This window comes from Xiphias gladius, chromosome 2 (assembly GCF_016859285.1).
Source record: "Xiphias gladius isolate SHS-SW01 ecotype Sanya breed wild chromosome 2, ASM1685928v1, whole genome shotgun sequence".
Classification (NCBI taxonomy): Eukaryota; Metazoa; Chordata; class Actinopteri; order Istiophoriformes; family Xiphiidae; genus Xiphias; species Xiphias gladius.
In genome coordinates, this window is record NC_053401.1 from 11,422,661 (window position 1) to 11,449,962 (window position 27,302).

Genomic DNA, 27,302 nt, shown 5'->3' on the forward strand with positions numbered 1-27,302 from the left:
TCAGTTTATCATTGTAGCGTCCGACTAAGTATTGATAACGACTATTTTACAAATTAGAGTGTATTATTTGATGAATGTGGGTGCTACTGCTGATACGGAAAAACAAACCAAATGGGTTTTAAATGTCTATAAAAAAAATAATTAAAAAATCTGATGCAGCAGGTTGGCAAGTTATGTAATCAGTGTGTGCCTGACCACCGTGTAACACAGGTAACAACGACTATGGTGGCAACCCTACAGGTATGTTTCAAAATTGCACAATATGAAAAGGTTTATATTAAATACCACACAGGCCCTGAAAGCACATTATCTTCTACTATCGGCATATTTGAAAAACATTTGAAACCAAAAAAAAACAAAAAACATATTTGGAATGAAAGCATTTTACATGTACAAATGGATTTTTTAAAGTAGAAAGGGGAGAAAGGGCTTCCAGTTCTGGCAACTGACATGGCGACTGCTTGTCAGTGAAGCGGTGACCTACCCAAACCCAATTGTACTATCTTCTTCAAAATTATTCATTTAAGACTTGAGATAGCTTGAGATTTACTTTTAAATCCAGAATGAGTCACCACAAAAACTCGAAGGAAAAAACAAAGTCTTCTGACGGGAAAAACAAAGACACAAAGTCAAACTTCTTCCAGGATTGTAAACTCGGAGAGGCTAATGCTGAAGCTAGCCCCAAACCCAGATTGGAAGAGGAGGACAGTGTAAGCTCAGCAGTACTCTCCAAGCTCAAAACCTTCAGACGGGAGAACATTGACCTCCCTGGTACAATCTGCCAAGAAAATGGTGGAATGTCTGACCCATGCAGAGAGCCCGCTTAACCAGGCGGAGGAGGGATCTGCCCGCTCTACTCACCTGCTAGGCCAACTGCTGCAACGTGATGGGCCATTTGAGGAAAGATGCGAAGTGTTAGAGTGTAACACAAGGAGGAACAACTTGCAAATTTATGGTGTTATTGTAGGCTCAGAGGGATTTATTGGATTTACCGTCGGATTTCCGAATGACCAGACAGGTCCCTCCAGCAGAGACCAGCTGATTAGAATGCTCCCCCAAGGTTGCTCTTTGTGACATTTGTCAGCCACCAGCATAAGCAACAGGTGTTGGCCAAAGCCAGGAGCATGAAAATTCTGCAGCACAAGTGGGAAAGGACCTACATGGATCACGACTACTCACCAGCCATACAAAAGAAAGGATGTGAGTAGGCCAAGATCAAGGAACAACTGAGGGAGAGAAATATCCAGTTCCAAACTCTGTATCCAGCTAAACTGAACCACCCGAGGGAGGGCATTAAATTGTACAAGTCCACATGGGAAGCAGCAGAGGGCTTACTGCCACTTGGAATTAAAACACCCATCCCTGAAGACAAAAGGCTGGATGAAGAACTAAATCAAATAGGCTGGCAGATAGTCAGCACGAATGGCCCACGCAGAGGAGGGATGATGACTCGCAGTTTCATCCAAAGATGCGGGGCTCCTATAAAAGGACACTTTAGCTGTTGATTGAGAGGGGGGGATTGGGTTAACATGTGGCACCCCTAAAGTATCTGTGGTGGCTCCATCTGATTAGTTGTGGTCATTTCAGTTCGTTTTTGTAACAGATATGTATATCGTTAACAAATTTATACTTGGAAGAGGAGTACATCAAAAAAGCTTGTGGAGGAGCAAGGTTGAGGGGGAGGGAGGTTAAAACATGCAGAGGACTGCACTCCATAACTGCCAACAACATCGGCAAGGCCCCTTTGCTTTTGAAAAAGGCTTTCCCTCAGAGCTAGACCTAACTGGCGCTATCGAGATCACAGTTCAGACCTGGTGTTCGGAAGCCTCAACAATTGAAATGTTCTTTGTGTAGTGTTCCTTTATTTGTTCATCACAGTTGGTCAATGGAAAGGTCAAAGGTTTCAATCCATAAAACCAAGAATACAGGACTGAAAAGGGAAAAATGCAGAATATGCAAGGGATAAAAAATAATTCCTTTTATGTTAATGGGTGCACAATCCAGTAAAGATTAAGTAAAATGCTATCCAAATTTTAAAAAAAGGAAAAATGCATATTGCTTTCCTACAGTAAACCCATTTAAATTCAATTGAACTTGCAAAACTAGGAAGATTGGGGTTTAACCAGGTCAATTCATCATCACATAAATCTTGCAACAAAAGAGGGGTTGCAATCAGAGTAAGTAATTCTCTCACTTATGAGCATACACTGGATAAAAAGACAGAGAAGGGAGGTATGTGCTGATTAAAGGAAACCTGGAAGGCGCTATGATTATCCTTTGTTAAATATATGCACCCACAAATATTGAATGGGACATTTATAGGCAAATATTCGACATTATGGCCTTGGTGGCTGAAGGAATTTTAATATGTGGTGGCGGTTTAATGTCAAACTGAATGATTAACTCTACTCATCAAGACAATTTTGGAAATAAATACTTTTATACCGGAGATGGGAATTACTGACATACTTTATGGAGGGGCTTATAACCGTCAGGCCGAGACTATACCCATTTTTCTCATCCCCGCTTTTTTTAATGTATAATACAGAGAGATACACAATTGTTTGCTGTGATATTGGAAATGTTGATATACATTATGTATATTATGTACATTAATGTATGCAGATATACATTATGGAAATTTAATTCAAGGATACTTAAATACTCTGCAAATCAAAGAATCATTAGAGGAGGAAATTCAAGCCTATTTGGAGTTAAATGATATGGGGGAGATGGAGCCGCCCATGCTATGGGATGCTTTCGGGGCAGTCATGAGAGCAATATTATCGCATGTACAGCCAGCGTTAAAAAATGATGACAGGAAAGATTGAATAAAGTACAAAAAAAATTAAAGCAGATAGAATGAGAACATAAAGAGAGTATCAACCTTAATATTGAACAAAAAATTAAAAGTCAATAATAAGATTGATGTAATATACAAACAGGAAATACAAAAGAAACATGTTTTTCTCAAACAGAAATATTGGGAAGACAGTGGTAAAGCATCTAGATGATTGAGTATAAATTAAAGAAAAATAAGAAGACAGTACTCTCTACAAAACAAAAAACCCTGATGCCGAAGAGACTGAACATAAACAGGAGAAGATTCAACAGTTTCTGTTGTCATTCTAAAAATTGTATACTCAACAACAGTTACACAATGGCTCACAGACAGACACTTTTTGGCTAGACCGCAACAGCGGGGCCAGCCCTATAAACGCTAATGTCCGTGACTGACTGACTGACTGACTAAGTTATACCATTGGTCAGCCGGATGCTGCGTGACAAAGTGCGGAGGTTGCACCATTGGCTGCTGCCCTTTCAAAATGAATTGGCGCAAACAGCTTCTATTTCATCATCAGGGGGATGTTTACAGGCAGTGTTGCCAATTTAGCGCCTTTGCTGCTAGTTTCATAGGCTTTTCACACCCATTAACCAACTTTTCTTCACAAAAGCAACTAGTGACAAACCTAGCGTCTTTTTGGACAAACCTAAGAAACTTCCCAAAGAAGAGAGTCGCCAGTATTGCCCTGCAGGCACGAGGTTGGGCTTTCCCTCTGCGGGCAAGCCTCTCTATGTGTCTCATTCAACTGACCGCACGGCAATTGACACAGACATGAATGAGCTTCTAACTTTCTCACTGAGTGATCATTTTACAAGTAAATATAGCAAATTTAACAGCACAGCCGTTGTCTTAAAATTATATGTATGGTGACTTTGTCAGACGACATGGCAGTTATAAAATCAGGATTTTAGCAGTGCAGTGAAGACAGGTGAAAAAATTATTCTGGCTATTACAAGATTTAAAGCAGGTAGTTCCTCCTGTTCAAATGCCTTTAGGGATAAGTTAGCATCTATTGTAATGAGGGTCTATAATTGGGTACTTAAAAAACTAGAAATGCCCCTCTAATGGAGAGGGGCAATCCTTTCCCGTAGTCCTAATGAGGGCAAAAACATTCAAGAATTTGATCATTTCAGACCTATAGTGTACTGAATGTAGATTATCGAGTGTTTACATCTTGCAAGGAGGCTTGAAAAATGCCTGCCAGATCTTATCCACCTTGACCAAACTGGTTTTAATAAGCAGAGAGAAATGCAGGATAATATTATAAAAACATTACATGTAATACGACATGTCACAGAGAATAAGATAGAATCAGCTTTGATTAGCCTAGATGCCCAAAAGGCGTTTCATGCAGTTAGATGGAAATTTTTATATAAAGCTCTATATAAATTTGGATTTCATGAGGACTTTATAAAATGATTCAACCATTATATAACAAAACCAACAGCCTGAATTAAAGTAAATAAGGAAACTTACTGCCCCATATACTCTAGGACAGGGATGTAGACAGGGATGCGCTGTCCTGTTTGCCATATTTATCAAGCCCCTAAGTCAATGGATTTGTCAGATTCAGAAAATAAATGGGATTTCAGCCATCCGGGGGAGACAAAAGCTGGCATCATTTGCTGATGACCTTTTGATATATTTAGAACAACCCACCCAAACCCAAATTGATGTGTCGCCCAGAGGAATATGCCTCAATGTCTGGCTATAAACTTAATGTATCAAAGACACAAGTCCTCACTGATTATGAACCCACTGAGGTTATTTAAATTAGATATTTGGGTGAGTATTTACCAAAAGACCTCAATCAACATCAATTTTGGACCTCTGAACACAAAACTAATGTCAGATGTAAGAAGATGGCATATTATTCCAACCCTCAATTTAAGTCAAATTAATATTTTGCCAGACTACGGTATCTTTTTCAAATGCTTCCTGTGTAAGTGACAACCCAACAGTTTGTGGAATAGGACAAACTCATATCCAGATATATATGGAATTAAGGAAACCCAAGAATTAAATATGAAACCTTAGAAACTCAAAAAAGAGTATGGGGGAATGGAACTACCATGCTTGTTAAAGTATTAGTATGACGCCCAGTTGAGGCCTCTCATATGTTAGTCAACCCTGGTTATTTTGCTAGGTGGAAGGAGCTAGAACTGGAAATGACTGATCTCACTTCAAGTAAATGTTTCTGATGAAACACCTATCACACACCCATTGGATAGAGCACATCAGTTCATTAACTTGTCCCTGAAGATTTGAAAGGAAACTCAAAAACTGTGCAATATAAGGAGGAGAACAAAACTGGTGTAGCTTTGATAATGATTTTTCCCCCAATCAGAGAGTAAAAAGATTTAGCACATGAGCAAAAAAAAGTGTTACAGCTTACTGTACTCTGACACATAAGGTGGTACTAAAGAGTTTTCAGGCTGTGAGGGAATAATATTTTTTTGAACAGCAAGACTTCTACAGATTCCTCCAAATGCAGCACTATGTTAAATCATAAAAGAAATTAATTTGGCGCACCTAGAGGATGTAATAATGAAACATTTTATATCCACCTATAACTCTGAATACAATAAAAAATTATTCCCAGCATATACAACTACTTTTTGAATAGAATATCAGAGGAGGCACTGTATATTAAGGAGAAATGGGACAGTGAGAGTAATAGGGTTGTCTTTGGGGAGGAGTAGCATAAGGTCTGCCGAATACAGTGGAAAACTACAAGTTCCCTCATTTGAGTTTGGTTCGATTCCTCATTATCCTTTGCCAGAAGCGACACAGAACTGCTAATTCAGATTGTTGGAGGTAATGCTAGGCCAACAGTGCAAATCCTTTTTATAATTTTATTTATAATGAATATTATTTATTTATTATTATTATCATATTATTATCTTACATTTTGATCCTGCCCTGTCCTGGCCACGTACTGGAAGAATATGCATCAGACTATAGAGGTGGTATTCAGAGCTACTATCCCTTTTACATTTGATTTCTATACCTATGCAATATCCCATAAGAGATGAACTCCAGAGATAGAACCCTTATGACAATTCTTCTGGCTGCATGTAGAAAAGCCATAACCCATCAGTGGCTAAAGAACAAAGTTCCCTCGACTGCGGAATGGACATAAAGTTGATCAAATACATACAATGGAGAAATTTACATATTCCCTCAGAGTACACCAAGATAAATTTACCAATATATGGCCAAGGTGGATTGACTTTATCAGACCCCAAAGACAAGACTTTACATTAAACATATGTGTATAACTTGAATATTACAATTCCTTTCAGTTGTCTTTTGCTGTACATAGTTCTAGTCTAGAAATTGAGCCCTGCAAAATATGGCCAATGAGGAAAGAACCTGATATATGTTCATCTGGAAATTTGATTATGTTTTCTGTGTTTTCTTTGCCCCTAACCCCCCTAAGCAGCGCTAGAACTGATCTAGGCCATAAAAACTTAAACATAACATAAAAAGAAGCAAAGAAACATGACACAGAACCTGCCTCTGTTGAGCTCTTAGCCTTCTTACAATCCTGTAATAATGAATGAAACAGACGCTTTTGTTCAGTTTGATTAGAAGTTAATGGCTACTTAATATGAGCCATTGGCAAGGTATGTTGATGCAAGACTGTGCAGCATCAGCACTGCCAGTTATTAAACAAATACTTTATCTGAAACAACTATTTAAATCAACTATTTGATCATTTTAGCCAAGGTCTATTTAGGCAATTTTGGTAATTCCCAGTGTTTTTATTGAGGTTTTCTTGCCTGGAAATCCAAAAGGTGTATTAAACCTGCTGGAAATGAAGTTCTTAGTAACCACCAGGAAAATGTTATGGCTGAAGATGTGAAAGCCTGCATTAATGTGAAACAAGGAACTGCTAAGAAGGCTTACTAAGTCTTCCATGAAGCGACCTGACAATGAATGCAACCTATTTCAGAGAGGAAAACCAAAAACAAAGGTATGGGTGCGATTTATCTGTTAGATAAAAAGACAAGCAAAAAAGACATAAGTAAGCTGAGGTAAACAGACGTAAAGGCAGGCGAACATAATAACATATACTCAATTTGGAATGTAATTTGGCATTTTGACGAACACTATCAAATATGGGTCTGGAGCAAATGTCAGCGCACTCTCTGCAAAAGCAGGTCTGCCCTTTCACAGTTCACAGTAAAATAGATAATAATTTTGATTGTGAAATCTACTGTACAACAAAAAAAAAAAAAAAAACCTCTAAATGAGCTAAAATTTACAGCTAGTAACACAGGAGGAATAAAAGAGGAAAAACATTATCTCAAACCCACCCAGTAACAAAAATAAAAAACAGACAGAGAGATGCTACCTTTACTGGACAAAAAGGAATTAAGAGATTACACTTTTCTAGCTGCAGATGATAAGCAGGGAGGATGAGGTGAATGTGTGCCAGCAGGTGTGATGATCTTCCAAAACAAGTGACCGCTTCCATCCATCATGTTTAATAAACAATCCATCACACTGAAAAAGCAATAAACAGTCTGAATATTTTTAACTTTGTGTCATTTTCATCCCTGAATGAGAAATGTATTTCACCACTACATTTTGGCATATTCTGTATTTTTTTTTTAATACATGGGCCATGATTATCAGATTTTATTTCCTAATCTGGGTTTCCTGAAAGGTGCAAAGTACTACTATTTCCAACGTTCTTTAATAACTCAGACCCAGTATGGTAGGCACAGCCATGATTTTCCCTCTGCGGTGTAAAACCGAAAATACTTCTCATATGCTTTGGTGTCGTGATTGTCCGCTCAGGGCAGCTTCACCTGCTAGTGTCCTCCATTTCCGTAGCAAACACCATAGCATTGCTAGCCTGACAGGTCAATAGAGCATGCCATAGGTCAAGCTGATTGTGAAGTTTTACAGCGCCCTCTGCTTGATCACAAGGCAAACTACTTCAAACGGTCTGTCGCGCTTATAAACTTTAGATTTTGAATTTGAGCAGGTGATTACAGTTCGAATATTAACTTTTTCCACCCACGTTAGAACAAATGTTTGAATTTCGACTAAAAAGTGACAACCCAAATTGCTATAATGTTTTTAGATGCTGTCTATTGTCAGTGACTGAATCCTACAGCAAAAAGAGAACCAAATACAGTTGGGACATGGGCACATAAAGGCAATCCAAGTGGATATGCTTCACAGATATTTTTAAAAAAAAAAGAAAAAAAACATTTAAAATACAGAAACTATAACTTCTGTACAGTAAGCAGTAAAGTACTGAAAGTACTAAAATAGGGAAAGAAGACAGACAGGAAGGTAATATAAGATTAGCTACAAAAGATGGATGAGTATTTTCTGAAAACTCGTAGTGAGGAAAATGCAGAGTGAAAAGGAGTCAGAGGAGCCGGAAACAAAGATTAATTTATTGAAAAATTGAGAGCTGAAGAGATGCGGAGCAGACTGTCTCTGCCCAAAATATAGACAAACAAAATTAGCTGGGGAGTATACTGCATATTTTAAGAAAGTGGGCAGACACCAAGTTGCTGATGGACAGGAGAAATTTCCATTAAGATGGACTACATTAGTCAAAAAGGCCATTTAAGTTACAGGCAGAAATCGGATGCTGACAGTTGACGCGCGCGTGCACACGCACTCATGCAAACAGAGGAAGCTCTCATGCACACACACCCAGATCTCCTCTGAGGACCAAATGCATTTAGACAGGCCTGCTAAAACCTCTCACTTTTGTTCTCAGGCTGTGGAAAATGGTGCAAAAATAACTTTTTTCTTAATTTACACACACACGTATGCAGGCGCACACACACTCTAAGGGATGTAGCCAAGCCAATTAAAGGCAAGCAGACGTGAAGAGAATCAAAGACAGGAGACATTATTTATAACTTCAAAGTCTTTTGTGACAATATGACTTCTGCTGGAAAGGAGTGCAGCTGCCTCCCTTATCCTAAGGTATAGAGGCTCTCTTTCAACTTGTACTACAACTGACTGGGGGACATTTCAACAGAAGTGGCACCTAGTCGTATACACACACACACACACACATAATCGAAAAGATAGAGGGAGAAAGAGTGGTAAGAGAGCAAAGATGAAAGTCATGTTAAAGGAATAGCAAGGACAGATTATTGAAAAGGAGGTACAGAGGTGAGCAAGACATGGGAGAGTAACGGTGAGTAGCAGCGAGGAAGACATCAGGAAGGACAAAGCTGCAAGTATGCCTACTGCAGAAATTAATTTTGGCTTGACTGTGAAAACCAAAGGACACCATTGTGGGGAGAGTAAAAACTTTGGCCTCCACACACCAGTTTCTCAGCGAGCGATCATCTGCTCTGAAATATCACAATTTCTTTTGTTACCTTGTGGGAAAAAGTATTCATTTCTTTTCCTGGTTGACCACCTCTCTTTACCCCTGTGTTCGTGCCATGCTAGATAAATCTTTATCTGTGCCAAGTGGTGTGGAGAGTCAGGAAACAAACAATACAAAGCCACAGCGGGTACACACGCACACAGCGACGTGTTCAAGTGTGTTTTGGGCTAGTTTGCCTTCTCTGCAGGCACAATGCCACATTCACTGACAAGAAGAAAGAGAGAAAGAAAGGAAAGATTTTTTTTAAATTCCATAATAAAGAAAAAAGTAGAAAGTCTCTCTCTCTGATGAAGGTCACAGCAACATCTGTGGACGCGCTGGGAGGGATGAGCAACATCACCTCTACCAGGCTGATCAACAGAGTGGTGAAGGAAGTCTGTGCTGCCCTGCCACAATCCCTGAGAGCATTTGGAGAAAACCGTGCTCTGTGTGACCAGTGGAGTGAAGGGTGTGATTACAGTTTCCCCTCTTTGTCCATCATCCCAGCCGTGGGGGAGTGGCAGGAAGGAGGAGGTCAGCTGCTGTCGTTCAGAACCCCCCACCTGGACAAGTTTCAGGCTGTGGGGGAAAAAAAGCAGTCTACCAAATCGGATTGATTTGAACAGGTGTTGTATGTTTTGGAATGTTTTTCCCTTTTTGCCATTGGGTGATGATGAGTCAATGATCTGGTTTCTCCTGGTAATTATTTAATGAAGGGATTTTGGAACCCCTCTCTCTCTCTTTCTCCCCCACACACACAAACCCACATCAGAGATATTTAAGCCCGTGAGTGTCAAATGTAGGCTGGGTGTCATTTAAATGTTTTGATACTAGTGCCAAGACATTACCTGAGTTTCTGTACTCATAACAAAATGGTACTTTGATACACAACATGTTTTCGTTTTTTTTCTTCTAATTATGTAACTAAAGAAACCAAAGTTCTCGAAATATAAATACTATCTAAACCCCAGCAGCTATATAAGAAATATAGAGCCTATAATTGGCACAATTTTGATTGAAATTCAGAGTGATTAAAGAGTAAGTCAACAAGATGAATTAATGAATCTGTCATGACATTTTCTCAATACCTGGTGCTACAGAAAAAAACTAGTATTGAACCAGTACTGAATCTCTAGCCTTAAAAAAAAAAAACAAGGCCAGCCCTGTCTATCAGTCAATGAATATAACACACACAATCACAAGAACACACACACACACACGTACAATTCAGCTATGTCCATCCAAAAAATTACAGATCCCATTTAATGTGCTGTTAGATAAACCTCTTCACTTCCCATGGACTTGTATGTGTACGCGTGTGTGCATGAGTATAAGTGCGTCTGTGTGTGTGTGTGTACAGACTAGGGATTAATCCAGTGTTACTAGTAGGAGGTGGTGATGCCCTGAGGCTGTACTTTCCTCTGATGAGGTCTTGACAGCTAAGGTTTATTCCTCCGCATCGCTTTCTCAATTTCCCTCCCTCACTCCTTTTCATTCCAGCTCCCTCACTGCTTTTCTTTTCTCTTCCACGACTTTAGTTGCTTTCCCTCTCTATAGCTCTGTCCGTTCCTTGTCAATCAGTTTAGTGTTATTCCTCTCCTCTTCCCCCCCTTCCTCCCCTCCTGCTTCTCTTCCTAAAATCCTCCAAATCCAGATTAATCTCTTACCATCCTTCCTCACCCACACTTTCTCCACCTGCTCTTACTGCTTGTTGTCCACCTTAGGGTGCACCTTCAAGTTCTCCCTCTATTTCTTTAAATCTTCCTCCCCCCTCCTCCTCCTCGTCTTACTTTCTCCATCTCATTTTCTAGCTCTCCCTCTCTGCAGGTGATTAGCAGTGTAGAGGTCAAAACATGTGAACCTTGTGAAATGAACAGCTTTACTTGTTAACCAGCAGTTGGCATGCACATACTGTCTGCACACACACAAACATACGCACGCAGACAAACTGCCAATGAGGAAAAAATAATTGTCTGCTTTCTTCCACTTGCCACTATGAACTTGACAGTGACCCTTTCCTAAAGCAGAGTGTTTAATCTTCATACTACAGCATCTCTGGTCCTCTAGTGCCCGTGTGTGCGCACACAGATATAAAGAACAAGCCCCACACGAGCATATGAATGCAAACACCAACAAGGACCTTGTCAAGCCAATCCCTAACATCAAGATCAAAATGTGACTGTGCTTTCTCAAACCAAGGTTTAAGAGAAGCATGGGTCACAGGCCTTGAACAGTTAGGTCTCCAACTATTCTAATAATCCACCACAGTATGCTACAGTAACATTAGAGCCTGTACGCTCATGCTCCAAAGACAAATAAATCCATTATGTTTTTCTATGTGACATTTTAAAAGGTCACGTTTTAGGTGTTGATGAATTTCTACACCCTGGGAGCAGAATGCAGTTTGGATAGAATTCGGCGTATGAGTGCACTCAAGCACGACCCGATAATTCTTGCTAATTCTGTGACTGGAAGCCCAAACATACTGCGGGATCTGATTACGAGGATCTAATTTTGGGTGTATTGATCGATATCAGTATTGTTTTACACATTACATTTTTTCTGATTTATACTCTATACTTTGTCCCACTTAACATACAACAGTGTTATCACAGGGAAGTATTTCTACATAACCCCTCTTTGCTTCTTTCATATGTCTCTCCGTCTTATACCAATCTTTATCTGAAAGCAACATAGGCACAGAACTCATCTATAGAACAAGTCCAATATTGATAATGTTCTCTATCTTAACTACCAAGCACAGACCACTGAATGCAGTTAACCTTACCGCAGTAAGAAAATATCCATTTATGAAAACCTCTAGCAGCTTTAAGTGAGGCAAGTAACCTTTTTTTAAAATAAAGACAACTTATACTTACATTGGGATTGAAAGTATTTCTGTAAAAAATTCTGTAAGTAGTTATGTTTAGTTTAACAGTCTCTAACTGAAAACCCGCCAAGTGTGTTATGCATTGCTCAAGACAACCTAATGTTGTTATGGTAAATTACAAAAATTTACTGTAACAATATTGTATGCCAAAGTATTTGCATACAAATCTGTTTGAATAATGTGTGGCCACGCGGATTACTTTGGTGTCTCTGTTTTAATTAACTGACTGTGGAAGTGACAAAAAATATGTTGTATTCCTTTAACAACAGATTCAGTGGTTGTGTTTCAGAGCAGTACAGTTTACCGCGTAAGAACAATTTCATCTTATTTGCTTGATTTATCTTTGTGGGTGAGTAAAAGCCTTTGGAAATGTGCACTGTATCACAGATTTGTTAAAGCACTGTCTCGCACACTCTCGGCTCTCACTTACAGTACACACCAAGCCAAAAATTCAGTCATGCATAATTTATGAGATCCTCAGTCTGTCCATTTCTCTGTCGCCTACTCGCCCTCCTCCATTCACAGTCTATCCACCACATCCACTTACATCCACATTAACTTACAAGAAGATAGCCTCTCTTATTCTTGTATCTCATAAACAAACACTCTCTCTCTTTCTTTCACACATACACACACACACGCCATGCAGTTAGTGTCTTATCCACTTTTCTTCCAGCTAACTCAAGCAGCTGTGATGTTTTGATTCAGAGAGCTAATCAACACTCGAGTCCCCTCGAGACACTGCCCACATGTTAGCTTGCAACACTGTCATGGCCTTACATGAGTGGAAGTGTGTGTGCAGTACATGTCTACGTGTGTGTGTGTGTGTGTGTGTGTGTGTGTGTGTGTGTGTGTGTGTGTGTGTGTGTGTGTGTGTATGATACATTTCTCCATGCTTGTAGATGATTGAAGATGTAGAGTGAAGGAGAGGAACAGTGTAACAGTGTGTGTGTGTGTGTGTGTGTGTGTGTGTGTGTGTGTGTGTGTGTGTGTGTGTGTGTGTGTGTGTGTGTGTGTGTGTGTGTGTGTGTGTGCGCGTGCACTCCATGTATGTGTGCATGCATATTTCTACATATCTTTCTGACAGGATGACACAGAAACAAGCAAGTGTACTCTCTCACCTCTACCATGTGAAGTTGCATAAATAGAAAGTGTAGATTAGATTCAAGCAGCTCTCAAGTCTCAAGTCACCATTGCAGAACATACAGCATACATATACACAAACACACACAGATGCACCCTCCAAATCTATACACAAGCCTTACAGTAGTGTACACATTGTTGAAGGTGGTGCAGCTGTTCTGCTATGAGTACCAAAGTGTTCTTTTTACTAAAAACCTTTAATTATGTCTGTGTTCTAACTTCCAGGCATAATTTTTGACCTAATTTCGCAGCCTCTCTTTCCCACACATGCCCCTCTGATCATCCCAGCTGCCCCCCACCAAACGCAACGCTGGGCAGAACAAGTGCCCCTCAAATTAAGTGCCCCACTACCAAGTTTGCTCAAGATTCCCTCTTGTCTATGCAAGTTCCCCTCTGGTACGCTGAAGTGCCTCTTGTTTCCCTGTTGTTCAAGACCCCCTTCTGGTATGCTATAGTCTCCCTCTTGTACACCCAGGTGTCACATAGTAGTAGTAGTAGTAAGTGCTACCCTGCTAAAGCCAAGTGCCCCTCTTGTAAGCCAAAGGGCCATTCTAATACACCCTAGTGCCTGCCTGGTACACCAAAGTGCCACTGGTACACCCACATACCCTGCCCTTCTAGTACACCCAAGTGTCTCTCTAGTTTGCCCAAGACCCCCTTCTGGCACACCCAAACACTCATCTGGCAAGTGTCCCTGTACTTTACCCAACCATCACCTGGTACATGCAAGTGTCACTCTGGCACGCAAAAAATTCCCCTCTCTTAACCGCAAGTGCCATTCGGTCCAGCCAAGTGGCCCTCACCAAGTGATCCTCTGGTACAACAAAGTGTACGAAGTGTACACACAAGTGCCCTTTGGTCCACCAGAGTATCACGGTGGTACACCCAAATGACTGGGTAAGCCAGAGTGTGATTCTAGTACACCCTAGAGCCTTTCTGCTACACCAAAGTGCCGTTAAACCTGCCTGCAGTAGAGGTGCCCTTCAACTCATCTCACTGCTTTCTCCCTCATCCATTCCTTCTCTTCTATTCCCTCCTGTCCTCTCTCACCATATGTCTCTCTCTTTCTCTATTTCAAATTTATTACCTATGACAAAAGGAGGGAACACAAAAAGCTGTCACTGTCATTCACACGAGCACAAATGCACTGAATGGAAAAATTACATATCTCTGGGAGCAGGCGCTCATTTGCCAAACAAGAAATGGAAGACAAGGGAAAGGAGAGATAGACGCAGAAAAAGAGTGAAGTATAGATGAGGACAGGAGGTGAGAAAATGAAGAGGAAGAAGAAAAACTTTTTATTTCTTGTTTTTCCAAAATGAATTTCAAGGCTCATCTGCTCTGGGTGATGTTGGCAGTCACGGCCTAACAGCTTCAGACAAACACAAACTAAGCACTGGGAGAACAACCAGCCAACATCATCTGTTATATGGACAAAGACAGAGAGAGGGGAGGGCAGGACAGACTTAAAAAAGAAAATTGAGGAAAGTGGAGAAAGAAAATAGGGCTAAAAGAGAAGGGAAGTGAGTCAATTACAGCACAGACTGTGAGACAGGGCAGTTCAGAGAACAAACAAACTGAAACTGAAAAGAGGGCTAAAGATTTTAACGATTTTTGAGGAGAAAAGAAGTATGAAAAATGAACCTTTCTTTGAATGTTAATGCACCGTTATTTTTTAATTTATGAACTTAAAAAAATTAATAATAAATTAAGCAGTAATTGTGGTATGTGCAAAAGTTATCCTGTTGGACTTTATAGCCATGTCAAGATCTCAGCATTTACTTTATTAAGAATGATGTCATGATAACTGATAGAGATGTTTGTCAAAAATAATTGTAATAGTGTAGAATAGTGTAGCAATTTTTGCATGTTTTTAGAAGGTTGGACATAGATATAATAGATATAGCTCTGTCTTACTTTCCACTCTTTTAACCTTTTGATTTCAAAATGTTCCGCTCCCTTTCTCCCTCCTCCTTCCTATTATCTCATAAAGGTTCATATCAGACTCAGATGGTTTCTAACAGAGACACAAGTTAAAGTTTATCACTCAATCTACTTATCCCTCCAAAGCTCAACAACAATGTCTGGGGCAACAATAAAGAAAGAATGAAGACACTAAGAGCTGATAGGACTCAATTGCCTTAAGGTTGAAAGTTCAATGCCACACTGACTGAGCAGTTAGTGAAGTAGACATGAGTTAAAGTCAGTATGAGAGAGAAAACGGCAATATTGTAGGCCAATGGCAAAAAGTGTGTGCACGCACATGTGTGTAGATGCATGCCTGTTGTACTTGCACATCTGCCATAAAACCTGTTTCTGGATTGGACTATATAACCATCACCCCAATTTATTACTGACTGACAGAAGTATGGGTGTTTGAGCTGTGTGTGTGTGTGTGTGTGTGTGTGTGTGTGTGTGTGTGTGTGTGTGTGCGTGCGCAGTAGGCCTCAACGCTAGTGTTTCTGGGTCGGTGCGCGTGTGTTTGGGTGTATGTGTTTCTGTTTGTGTGCTGGCCTTGGTGGTGCCAGTCAGGCATGACAGAAGGAGAGAATTAAAAGCCGTAGGCGCAGAGAGACATTCTCACATACCAATGTGGTGTGTGTGTGCACGTGTGTGAGAGTGTGTGTCTGTAGAGAGTGACCTTCTCTCCAGACTAGTGTCACAGACGGTTGGTTTTGGTACCAGCCCTTTGGCTTTATGGAGGCCCGTGGGCAATGTATACAACCGTCTGGGAGGGAGTTTAAATGTGAGAGTGTGTGTGTGTGTGTGTGTGTAGGTGTGTGTTTGTGTGTGTGTAGGCCAACTCTATTAGAACAAGCTCTTCCCTTACCAAACCACCCCCTCATGGGTTTTTTTCTTGCTCTTTTGCTCCAGCAAGAATTCTCCTACTTTTTTTGTGTTGTTCTACACTGAAATGTCAAAAACGTGGTTTAGTTTACCTCATTTCCCCCCTTCTCTTATTAATAAAACATATTTTTTTAATTCTGATACAGGGAAAAAGACAACATGGTAACTGGTCTAACATTGCTGTTCAATGATATTACCTCCGGAGTCTATCATAAATAAACATTCATAAATTTCCTTAGAAATCATAGAAAAAAGACACTTCATAACTCATGAATCATCACATTTTAAACTTTTCTCAACTGTCAAAGTAATTCAGTAATAGTTGTATGAAGTCATGGGTACATGGCAAAAAGGAACTGCTAACAGCTTATTCAGCATACTTTTAATGGTGGCAATTTGCCAAAATCTAAACAAATATATGTTAAAATTAATTGTGTTCAACTTGTAGCCCACAGCATTGCTCACTGAATCATGGTACCTTTATAGTTCCTGTGTGCATCCACCAAAGCATCACAGAACCTATAGTTCCAAAACTTACAGCATCATTTTCCCCTAAACAGAGGTAGGACAAAGAATAATATTAGCAGTGAATAAATCTGTTGACTTTTTTTTTGTATTGCGCTATAAATATGTTTTGACAAAAAGGCTTAAAGCCTTATCAATATGGTTCTCATATTCCTGGAATACACTCTCCGCTATCCATTCATATACAGATATTTGCCCCGTGTTGAAAACCTGTGGACATACAGACAAAAAAAAAAAAATCAAACAAGTGGTTGGTGTTTTGGGGGGACGCAGGTGTCTCGATTTTATTTTCCAAATAGAACAGACTGAAACAGCGGTACACCTTGGTCCAAACAGTCGCGACACCCAAATGAAAACAAACTTGCAACCGCGCTTTTAAAAGTGAAATACGTCTGCACACCAGTGAATGAATGAACGAGTAAGGGAGAGGGATTATAGCACGTGAAAGCCTGGAGAAATATGGAATGTGGCTTTGCCTTTTCATGAGGTTAACTGTACTTGGGAATGACTGAAGATTTTTTAAGAAGGATGTGTACTCCATCCTTACTTTCCACATATGCCATTTGCCTTCATCCAACTACTCATCCATTCAGTCATCCATCCAGCCTTCTATAAATAGTCAACAAGCAGAGAATGCTTGAGTAACCCTAAAGGCCAGGAATCGCTGTTAAAGGAAAACCCAATGTCAGTCTGTGCCAATTAGTGACCTCCCTGAAGTCATAAACCTATTTGTAAAAACACAAAAGGAACTTTAAATGTTCATTACACTCTACTGTACATGCAGTGTGTTTCATCTATGTCATCAAAGCAGAACAGTCATGAACAGAAAACCTTGGAGTCATCATATTGATCAGACAATTAGTAAGAGCTCACAGTACAGTCTGCTACTTATTGTTCATTGTCCAGTTATTGAATCTCATTCTAAGCGCATATGTGCATAAAAGGTATTTTTTGATTTTAAACGAACCCACTCTGTGGTCTTGAAGCAGCTTTGCTTTGTATTCGGGTCAAGTCACGCACAATGTATGTATGTTAGAGACTACACACACAAGCACAGACACACTCTCCTAGTCCCTTTCTCCTTCTCTCTTTGTCACGTACACAGACACACACACAAACACACACATAGACACACTTTCTCTCAGAGCCTCCATAGGCCCCATTAGACAGTCATAATTACTGCTAGACAAGAATGAGAGGACGGAATAGAAAACAGCATCCATTTTTTAACCCAGACTAGATGTTTCACTGCATTAACGTCCCTAAACATGACGGCAAGCGGAGAGGAGAAAAGGGAGGAATTGAAAGCAGAAGAGTAGGAAATGTTAAGACAAGAAAAAGAAAGAGGGGAAGAAATTAGATATGTGTGAGAGATGGAGGGAGGAAAAGAACGTGGTGGTTAATTCAGTTAATTTGGCAAAGGCAACTTAACCTTTAAACATTTATGCACCAATTGCACACCCTTAATCACTCACACACACGCGCACGCGCACACACATACATGGAAAAATTATGAAGTATAGCTACGTTAGGAGTTACCGCACATACTATATGGAAGCAACCATATATGGCACTCGGACTTTATATGTCTTTGTGCTCATCTCTACCCTCTGCATGTGGCGGGAAACCCCAAAAGATGGATGAAGGAAAGGAGTCAGCAGCAAACACTTGAACAAGAATGTCACCACCTCATCCACAGCAAATGGGGGATTTGAAAACAGCCTAATTGAACCTAATTTGCCTCAAAATCAAACAAAATAGCACAAATAGATATAACTGCTGTTTCTATGATGATAAGTATCCACAGAAAAACATTTTAGTGCTGTCTTCACCAATGGGCAGGCTAGTTAAGTGGTTGGAGTGCCTGCCCTGAAACTAGAAGGTCATAGATTAACCACAGTTATTGTCAAGGTGTCTATCAATAGCAGTAAGTCCTGTTGTGTCTTTGTGTCTTTGAGCAAGACACATTTTATGCAATTAGCACATTGACATTCCAGCTCCTCAGAGCCTTATAAAGTCCATACCATCCTGTCACCTTCAATGTATGATGTTATTTCTACTGCTACTCTGTATCTTGTGATGGCTCACCTCTCCCTGACCCATCACTAAACTAGACTAGACTAGACTAGACTAAACTAGACTAAAGGACTTTCGATTACTGCTTATTTCCATGGGGAATTTAAGAATCTCTTGGACTATGTGCAGGGCTTATCATTTTTTTAGGTTTTAATTTTATGTTTTATTAAAATCAGGTAACAAATCACATTAATTTAAATATATTTAAAACAGGTGAAAGTAAATGGGGAAAAAAAATTAAGAATAAAGCCTGGATGAATATCCGGTTTTATGCAATTAAATGTTTGGTGAAAACTTCTGTGATTTACCATTTAAACTTTTTTAATTACGTGGCGTGTCCGAGGCTGCAGCATGATCAGCAGCTATTTTGTGTTTCCGCTACAGCGTTTAATATGAGGCGTCCTCCTCACAAGCTGACCTCATTTACTCTTGCCTGCTTTGAACCAAACCAACTTATGATGCGAGGGAATATACAATATAGGTTAAATATTTTAAATCTGATTCACCATTAGCTTTATCTAACAGGTGAGTTGTGGTGGCTTCTCATAACTCGTTATCCCCTACAGCATGTGCCTCTCCCTGTCTTTTTTTGTATATGGGAGGATGTTATGTCAAACTTCACTGTGAAATACTGCAGATGAATGTTGCCCAGCCTCACGCTATATGACTCAGGATTTTTTTTTTTTCTGAATGGTTGGGGTAAATTCACAATTCAGTTGATACGATCCATCAGGCAGCACTCATTTCAGCAAAATGTCAGCTTGTATAAATGGGCTGCCTATTACTTGTGCAATCTTCTTGGCAGTTTACCAGCAGACAGAGGACATGCGTTTTTAAGCGCAGATGTGTTTAATAATATGTGTCTGATTAATTGAAGAGGCAACACTTAGCAACTTAACTCGAGAAAAAAAACTAATTCTGAATTTAACTTGAAGTTACAGCAATGAGTGTAACTGAACTGAACTGGCCTTAAATAACCTGAAACTGAACCGAACCTGAACTATACTCAGAAAAATAGAGCTTGGAGAATTCACTTGTTTAATATTCTCTCTTTTTTTTTAAATATGCAAACTTTCCAGGCAGAGGTGAGGCTGATGTGGCAGCTTATGTGAATTGTAAGTGAGGTGAAATATGTTGGTAATGGCAACTCGCTACAGCTGCTGCTTCCCAACACATTCACATGCACACACCATCAAACTCATGCACACATGCAAACTCAGCCCTCGCAGACTCTGCCTGCCAAAAACCTGCTATGGCAGCAGAAACCTGACAAGGGCTCAACTTGACGCATCTTCCTCGCTCTTTTTCTCTCTATTTCTCGCTTTCTCTCTGTTATTCACCATGTCTCTCTCCAAGGAATGTGCAGACATGAATAGTGAAGTTCGTACCGAAGGTGTGTGTATGTGTGTGTTCATTTCATTCAATGTTTCGCTCTTCGTCTCTGTTTCTGAAGTGTGTGATAAAATAGGGCTGCCCCTGACCAAAGGTTTTCCTAGTCAACTAGTAGTCGTTAGTTCAAGCCATTAGTTGACTAGTCGTAGCAAGTCTATATTAATTTAGTTATTTAAATACATATTTTTGGGGCCATCAGAGAATGGTTTGAGTTCCGGGGCTGAGATAGAACGTTATACGTAACATTTTTAACACTTTGCTACATTACAGAGAAGTACAAGACTTTAGAAATGAGCCTTTAAAATCTAAATTTTAAATTCACATGCAGGTTGCGAGCCACCCTGTTAATGACATCAGTTCTGAATGTGTTGGAACAACCAGCAAAGAGGACATTTTGTTGATGTATTTCAAGACATCACACAAGTTACTGAACTTGTAATAGCAACACAATAACTTCTAATGAGCCTTTAAAATATGAATTAAAGAAAAAAAAACGTTGCTAACATTAGGCTACTTACATGCTTCAAATGATAAGCCACGTTTGAGGTCAACGAATGTTTGCCTGCAGGGTTTGAATGTCAGCTTCTTGGGTTCGTCCTCCACTTTGGATTTCCTGCCCAACATATGTAATTACTATTTAGTAATCGCAGGGACCAGCCGTGTAAACGATGTCTGTCCGTGACCAACTGCTTGACTCCGTGTCACCACTTCCTGTGGAGTTAGATTTTATTTTTTTCCTGCGACCAACCAACCAACCAATCAAAACTTGGTCGACTAAGACTCTTCTCATCAACAAACGTTTGGCCAACTATTAGGGGCCAGCCCTAGTATAAAAGCACACATTTTGCTGTCTCATAGCTGAAATGAATGTTTGTTTATGTATGAGCACATTAAATCAGCTTGAGAACTGTGTGTATGTGTGTTTTTAGTTGTGTGTACTTTTGTGTTATTCCCAGAGAGTCATACCTCAAGGCAGTCTGTTATCACCAATAGCCTGCTAAATTAATCAGTGCCCCTCAGACCTCTTGACCAGACCCCAGACACAAATACACACACATATATATTGCAGAGGCATCACTCACTGACTTAAACAGGCCCAACAGCACCCCATGGAGAAATACTGAGACCAGGTGAGAGATATCCAACACACACACTCATATACAGAAACACAAACAAAAGCACACAGAAACAAACACCCGTACATGAGGACAAAGGAGAACAGGCATCGCCTTGTAAAAACAGTCTTATTGTTTGTTATTTTGCTGTGAAAGGTAGAGCAATAAAGAGAGAAAGAAACATAAGAATGTACAGTCATTCTGCTTTCTTACCACTGTACTGCATGTACAGTACAGTGTAATGAACATTTAAAGTTCCTTTTTTGTTTTTACAAATAGGTTTCTGACTTCAGGGAGGTCACTAATTGGCACAGACTGACATTAGGTTTTCCTTATAACAGTGATTCCTGGCCTTTAGCGTTCCTCACACACTTGCAGGTGTTAAGCTGTGTTTTTGTGTTCTTCTGTGTGTGATATGTGTATTTGTGTGGAACAGAAATACATGTCACTAGGTTAGTTATGAATATATTACCTCTGCTGCCAGCACATGGGGGGGGGTCCCTGTGTGTGTGTGTGTGTGTGTGTGTGTGTGTGTGTGTGTGTGTGTGTGTGTGTCTGTGTTTGTGTGCACGCGCACTGCAGCAGTTTAAATCTAATTCCCATTTCCATAACGGCACCTCCAACTGAGAAACGCCTGTTTCTGTTCCCTCTTTCTTGCTCTCTCTCTGACACACACACACAGATATATGAAAGTCGATACCTATATTTCCTCCCAAAGAGTCAAAATCTATTCAAAATACCCTCATACTCATAAAATACATTGTTCAGTATCACATATACACACAAATGAACACACACATACACTGAGGAAGAGACACAGCTGAACTGTACCCTCTGGAATACGAAAGCTTTGCTTGTGAGGCAGGGTCCGGTGCAAATACAAAAGTGACCAAAATGTAGCTAAGTCTGCATTCATCTATTTTTTCTAACTTGGTGAGGGAAGAACAAGCTGATGGATATACAGTCGCCATATCACCAAGTTATGGCTAACGTGTTACCTAACAATTGCCTAGTTTAATATCCAGAAATATCCGCATTTCTTTGTAGTCATGTGTCTTGACATATAGTGAATTCAAGCCCAGTACTAACCCTCCTTTACCTAGAGAGGTAAGTTGGGCAGAGCTTTGCTAGAATTTTGTGAGGGTGAAGACAGATGTGACCGTGTAGGTAAACAAACCAGAAGCAGCTGCTTGTCTAGCTTCCTAACAATCAAAATCAAATGTGTTTGATGTGGCCAGTCCCTAATTTCGAGGGGGGAACCTGGATGTTGTAGTGAAACCTTAACTGGCTTAGGAACTGTACCTTCCATTGGTAGAAATGTGTACAATATTATCATAAACTACTTTTATGGTGGATGGAAACGTCTGCATCTGCTCTCAAGATGGCCTATTATGTGCCTCCTATACCTGTGTTTTTTTTTAAAGGTGTGCCTTTGTACAGAAAACCACCCCACACACTAGTTCTCTTCATTATATTCTGTGCTAATAGCAGACATTATTCATCGTACACTTCGACTGAATACCCTGTTGTTTACAACAACCATGCGGTTCAAACTGTTAAAACCAACTCTTCACTTAGGAATTATCGGCTTCGTCCATTAGTAGCTCAATAGACATACCAGTGTTTTCCCCTACAATGGCCTTGAAATTAAAATTGGAAAAAATTGGAAAAAAATTTTTTTATTTATTTTATTTACCTGATTTATGTGATTACCAAGCATTTCTTTAAACTTACAGGAACAGGTAAGAGAAAAAGGCAATGTAGACCAAGAAGGCCGGTTAATGTTCTTGTTATGTGATGTATGTTGCAAGCTAGTGACAACTGGCTCTTCTAATGGAGCTAAGAAGCTATAGAGCTACTTCAGAACCTTAAAATAGAAAGCATAATTCAGCCTCCGCAGCCGATCAATGCTTAGAATGTTTGTATTAACCTTTTGGTGTCCAGGGAAGGGTGACTGAGGAAGCACACTTATCCATGCACCACACAGTCAGCAAAACAGCAGTATGAGATTGAAATTGACATTAGTGGTAACAAAGGTCCTGTTATGATAAGCAAGAGGATGTTATATAATAGACTGAATGTGCAAGCCTCATAGCAGATAAATGACTAATTAACATGTCCAAACGAAAACAAGACACTGCCACACAACCCACAAACAAGCCTCTTCTTTTTGAAGCATGAATTCCCCTTCAGCTACCCAACACTGCTGCCCCAATGGGACACGCCAAAGTTCAGAGCGTGTGCCTGCGTCTTTTGAAGATAAACTTTAAACAATTTTTTTCATTACCCTTTCAGCAGTTTTGAATAGGAGATTTAAGCTGACATTGAGCAGTACCTTGAAATCCCCAAATCCAAAATTATGATTTTTATTTGTGTCAGTTTGTGTGTTTGTTGCAATTTTTACAGCCCCTTTTTAAACATTTAGGCATGCTACCAACATAAATAAGTCTGTTTTCACCCTCACAGTAAATCTTGTTTAGCTGACAGTGTTCACGGCAGCAGCACAGTGTTGTGGAGGCAGAAAATGCTGGAGACATGGAAACGTGCTTAAATATACCAGGCACTGCCAGCTATGTTCTTAAAAAAAAAAAAAAAAAAATCCCATCTTTCTTTTAAGTTCTAATATCAGCTTTGACTGTTTGACCTTTGTCTTAGAGCGTATTAGTACAAAACCTTAGGAAGCCTTTCATTCAAGCTGTGTTTGTTTTATGTGCTTTATTGCTGAGCACATCGCAGCAACTTTCTCACAGAATATTGGGCTTAGATGAGTAGGGTTCTTATCTAGTGAGATAACACTGAACATTCAACCTTGACTGAATTAAAGAGTTTATGGCTCCTGAGCAGAAGAGTTCATCTTTCTTAAGTCCTTCTAAGTTTGAGTTTCTTCAGTCCTGAGCTGCAGTTTTAAAATAGCAGATACCTCATTGCATTTTGGCTCTATCTGCTGACCCCTTTACATAAAACTGAGAAAAAAAATCTTAACGGAGGGTTTTGTAAAATGACAACCAGGACATCTTGCTTTGGATCACAAGTTAAACAATATTAAACAATTAAACAATAAGCTTGGTAAAGTTTCTGGAGTAGGGCCACAAGGTTTTACTTCTCTCTAAAATTACCCCCATAACCACAACAAAACAGCAACAGCGTGAATGTGTACCATGTGTGTCTCCCTGCTCGAGTGTGCGTCCCTGTGCATACGCGTACACCCGTGTGTGTGTGTGTGTGTGTGTGTGTGTGTGTGTGTGTGTGTGTGTGTGTGTGTGTGTGTGTGTGTGTGTGTGTGTGCGCAAAACTCATTTTTCTGTGCATAAACCTTGGCAGGTGTCCAGCTCCACTTGGACGGCGCTCAGTGAGAGAAGGGAAAGACTTGTCTTGTCTTAGTGGTTAAATCCCCTCTGAGACGGTGAGTGAAACACGCTCCAAGAGTTTTATGTATTGTTGTGGAGCTGCCTTTTTATGGAGTTAAGCAGTAGTAAGTACCCCCAAAGGCTTTCTCAATCACCTCGCCAACAGGTATTATGATACACTGGCTTAGGTTCACTGACAGACCATCAGAAAAAAAGCTATGTCAACTGTATGCAGAGGATTAGGCATTAAACTAAATTATGTATAGTACATTAGAATTGTTTGAACAAAACACTCAATAATTTAGAAGAAAGATCTTTTCTCTGTCGACAAGAGCTGTATGCAAATTCAATTATTAGTACAGAATTATGTAAATTTCAATTCCAGTTATGTAAATGCATTTTAAATTGCATTAGTAACATTTTCACTTACTAACCACAAACTAATCATTCCATCAGCTATGCTGCAATTTTCAGAAGTACAAATTTAACTTTAGAGGAAAAGTTTTTTACTGAGATACTCTTTCCTCAGGGAAATCATGTATTTTCCGTTAAGTACCAACATATTCTGTGCATTTCGTCTGTCTGTGCTCAGGGTAAATCAATGGTATATCGCTTTTGTAGGACATAAATACAACCGAGCAGTAGATGATGACTTCTCTCTGACATAAACAACAATTCTCTATATTGCCAGCATCTTCAGGACTTGTCACACTAACAGTAGCTCACACTTCTCCCTACAAAATGTATTCATTAAGATTTCCTCACCACAACAGGATTAGTTTCTATGTTTTTTTATTAACTTACATTAGTAAGCTCACCAAGTAAGTGATTTTGAAAGGTGTTAATCTAACTTGTTCTTGTTGTAGACAAATAATACAAATCAAGAATGGTATTGTATATTTTACATGTTGCGACATTTTGAGGTTCTCCAGTGTTTTTCCAACTTGGGGATGTGTCATGTGCGTGTGGATTACATACATTTCAGACCAAATGTAATTTTTCTCCTTATAAAGTCAAAATTAATTGAAGCCAAAGCACTGCCCAATGTATGAAATATCAATAAAGGTGAGAGATAATATTTTTCTTCATTCTGTCACTGCAGCTGCACTGTTACTCTGTGCCACTTCTTTTCTAAACAAGACTGCAAAAAGCTACCAAAAAGGCATGCAACCAAAATAGCTGTAAGGGTGTATTTTGTTATTTATGACTGTCAATGATGACATGGCGATCTGCATTTTAGACTTCAAAGAACTGAAGTAAAAACTTACAAGGAGTGTGTGCAAACAACAAGACTCTACCAGCAGATTCCCAGATGGGGACTAGTGACTGGGGAAAATCTATGAGGTAGTAAAGTAACTACTGAACACATTGTTTGGCTTTAGAAGGCATCCGTAATGCTGCACAAGATGTTTTTTGCCCTTTTTGGACCTTCAAACAACACATCCCCAGCACTGTGAAATTTTAAATTTATGATAAATAACAGGGGATTTGCTTGAGTATTTTAAACTGGGGGGAAGCCTTAGAGCTTAGTTTGCTGGAGAAACATCATAGTTTTGTTTCACTAAAGACAATACTTCTTTACTAGTATAATAGATAAAGATTAAGTGTTGTCTCTACAGGTAGGTTGAGGGCATCCAAAGTCATTTAACGAAGAAAAAAAGAAGAGTATTTAGCAAGAAATAAATAGCCCTACAGACACTTGTGCAGGTGTAAAAGGTTTTACTTTCAGGCTGTGCACGTGTGTGTGTGTGTGTGTGTGTGTGTGTGTGTGTGTGTGTGTGTGTGTGTGTGTGTGTGTTTGTGAAAGAGAGAGACAAAGAGAGAAAGCAGGTGTTAAGCAGGAAGTCGTCACTGTGAATGATGCTCTTTGAAGGTCAAGTCTGACTAAAGGAGAGGCTGGAGCACAAGGGGGATTTGAAACGAACAATCACACCAGGAACCACTCGTATTTAACACTGGGCAACAGGGGGGTGTCAGTACCTTAGTGGTTTCCAGAGTGAGCTTGTAATCAAAATGTCACCAGTCCAAAGTTTCAGAGCAGCTGAAGCTGTAGCATGCAGCTTGAAAGGACATGATGTCACATAATATCAGAACAAAGCAGTCAAGGGAGGAGACTGAGAAAACAAGATTGTCGCAAAATGCCTTAAAGAGTGATGACATCCAGTGTACAATGAAAAGAAGTCATGCCAACAGGAGGAAAATAACCCTTAATTATAATCAATTCCTACTAAGCAAGGTTCTGAAATCCCAGCTTAGTCTCTCAAAAAAATGAAACCTAGCCTGGCTGAAAAGAGATCTTGATTGAAAGCAACGCCCCAGTAGCTCTGGACAAGGCCAGTAAACAAATGGTACATCATGTTCTTACATGCACCTGTTTTTATGCCGGTGCGGTTCATGCTTTCATTTTTTACCTTTATGCTGCTGTTTATCACAGACTTGTGATATTTAACAATTTCCTCAATTCTTTTATGTTGTGGAGCAGCATAGTGTGATTTTCACATTTAGAAAAAAAAGTGGTTGTGGGAGGAAATACAGTGGAGAAAACTCCGCTCAATTAATACCAGGTCCATTTTTAGATCAGTTGATGTTTCAAAATTCAGATGGTGTTGACTGACTGAAAGCGCTTATTAACAAGTGTGATAACTGTGTGTTAATAGGATGTGACTGTTGGTGTGTTCATAAAGAGCACATGCATCGCCAAATTTAGAAGTGTCTCTATTTTACAGCAGAATTTCCAAATTGGTGTTTTGTCTAGTTTTTAAAT

The 27,302-nt window shown here is 39.7% G+C and overlaps 1 protein-coding gene across 4 annotated transcripts in view; it reads right to left on the minus strand.

Annotated features, from left to right (window-relative positions):
- Positions 1 to 27,302, minus strand: part of grm8a (glutamate receptor, metabotropic 8a) — a 225,922-nt gene that overhangs the window by 176,969 nt on the left and 21,651 nt on the right. The window lies entirely within an intron of this gene.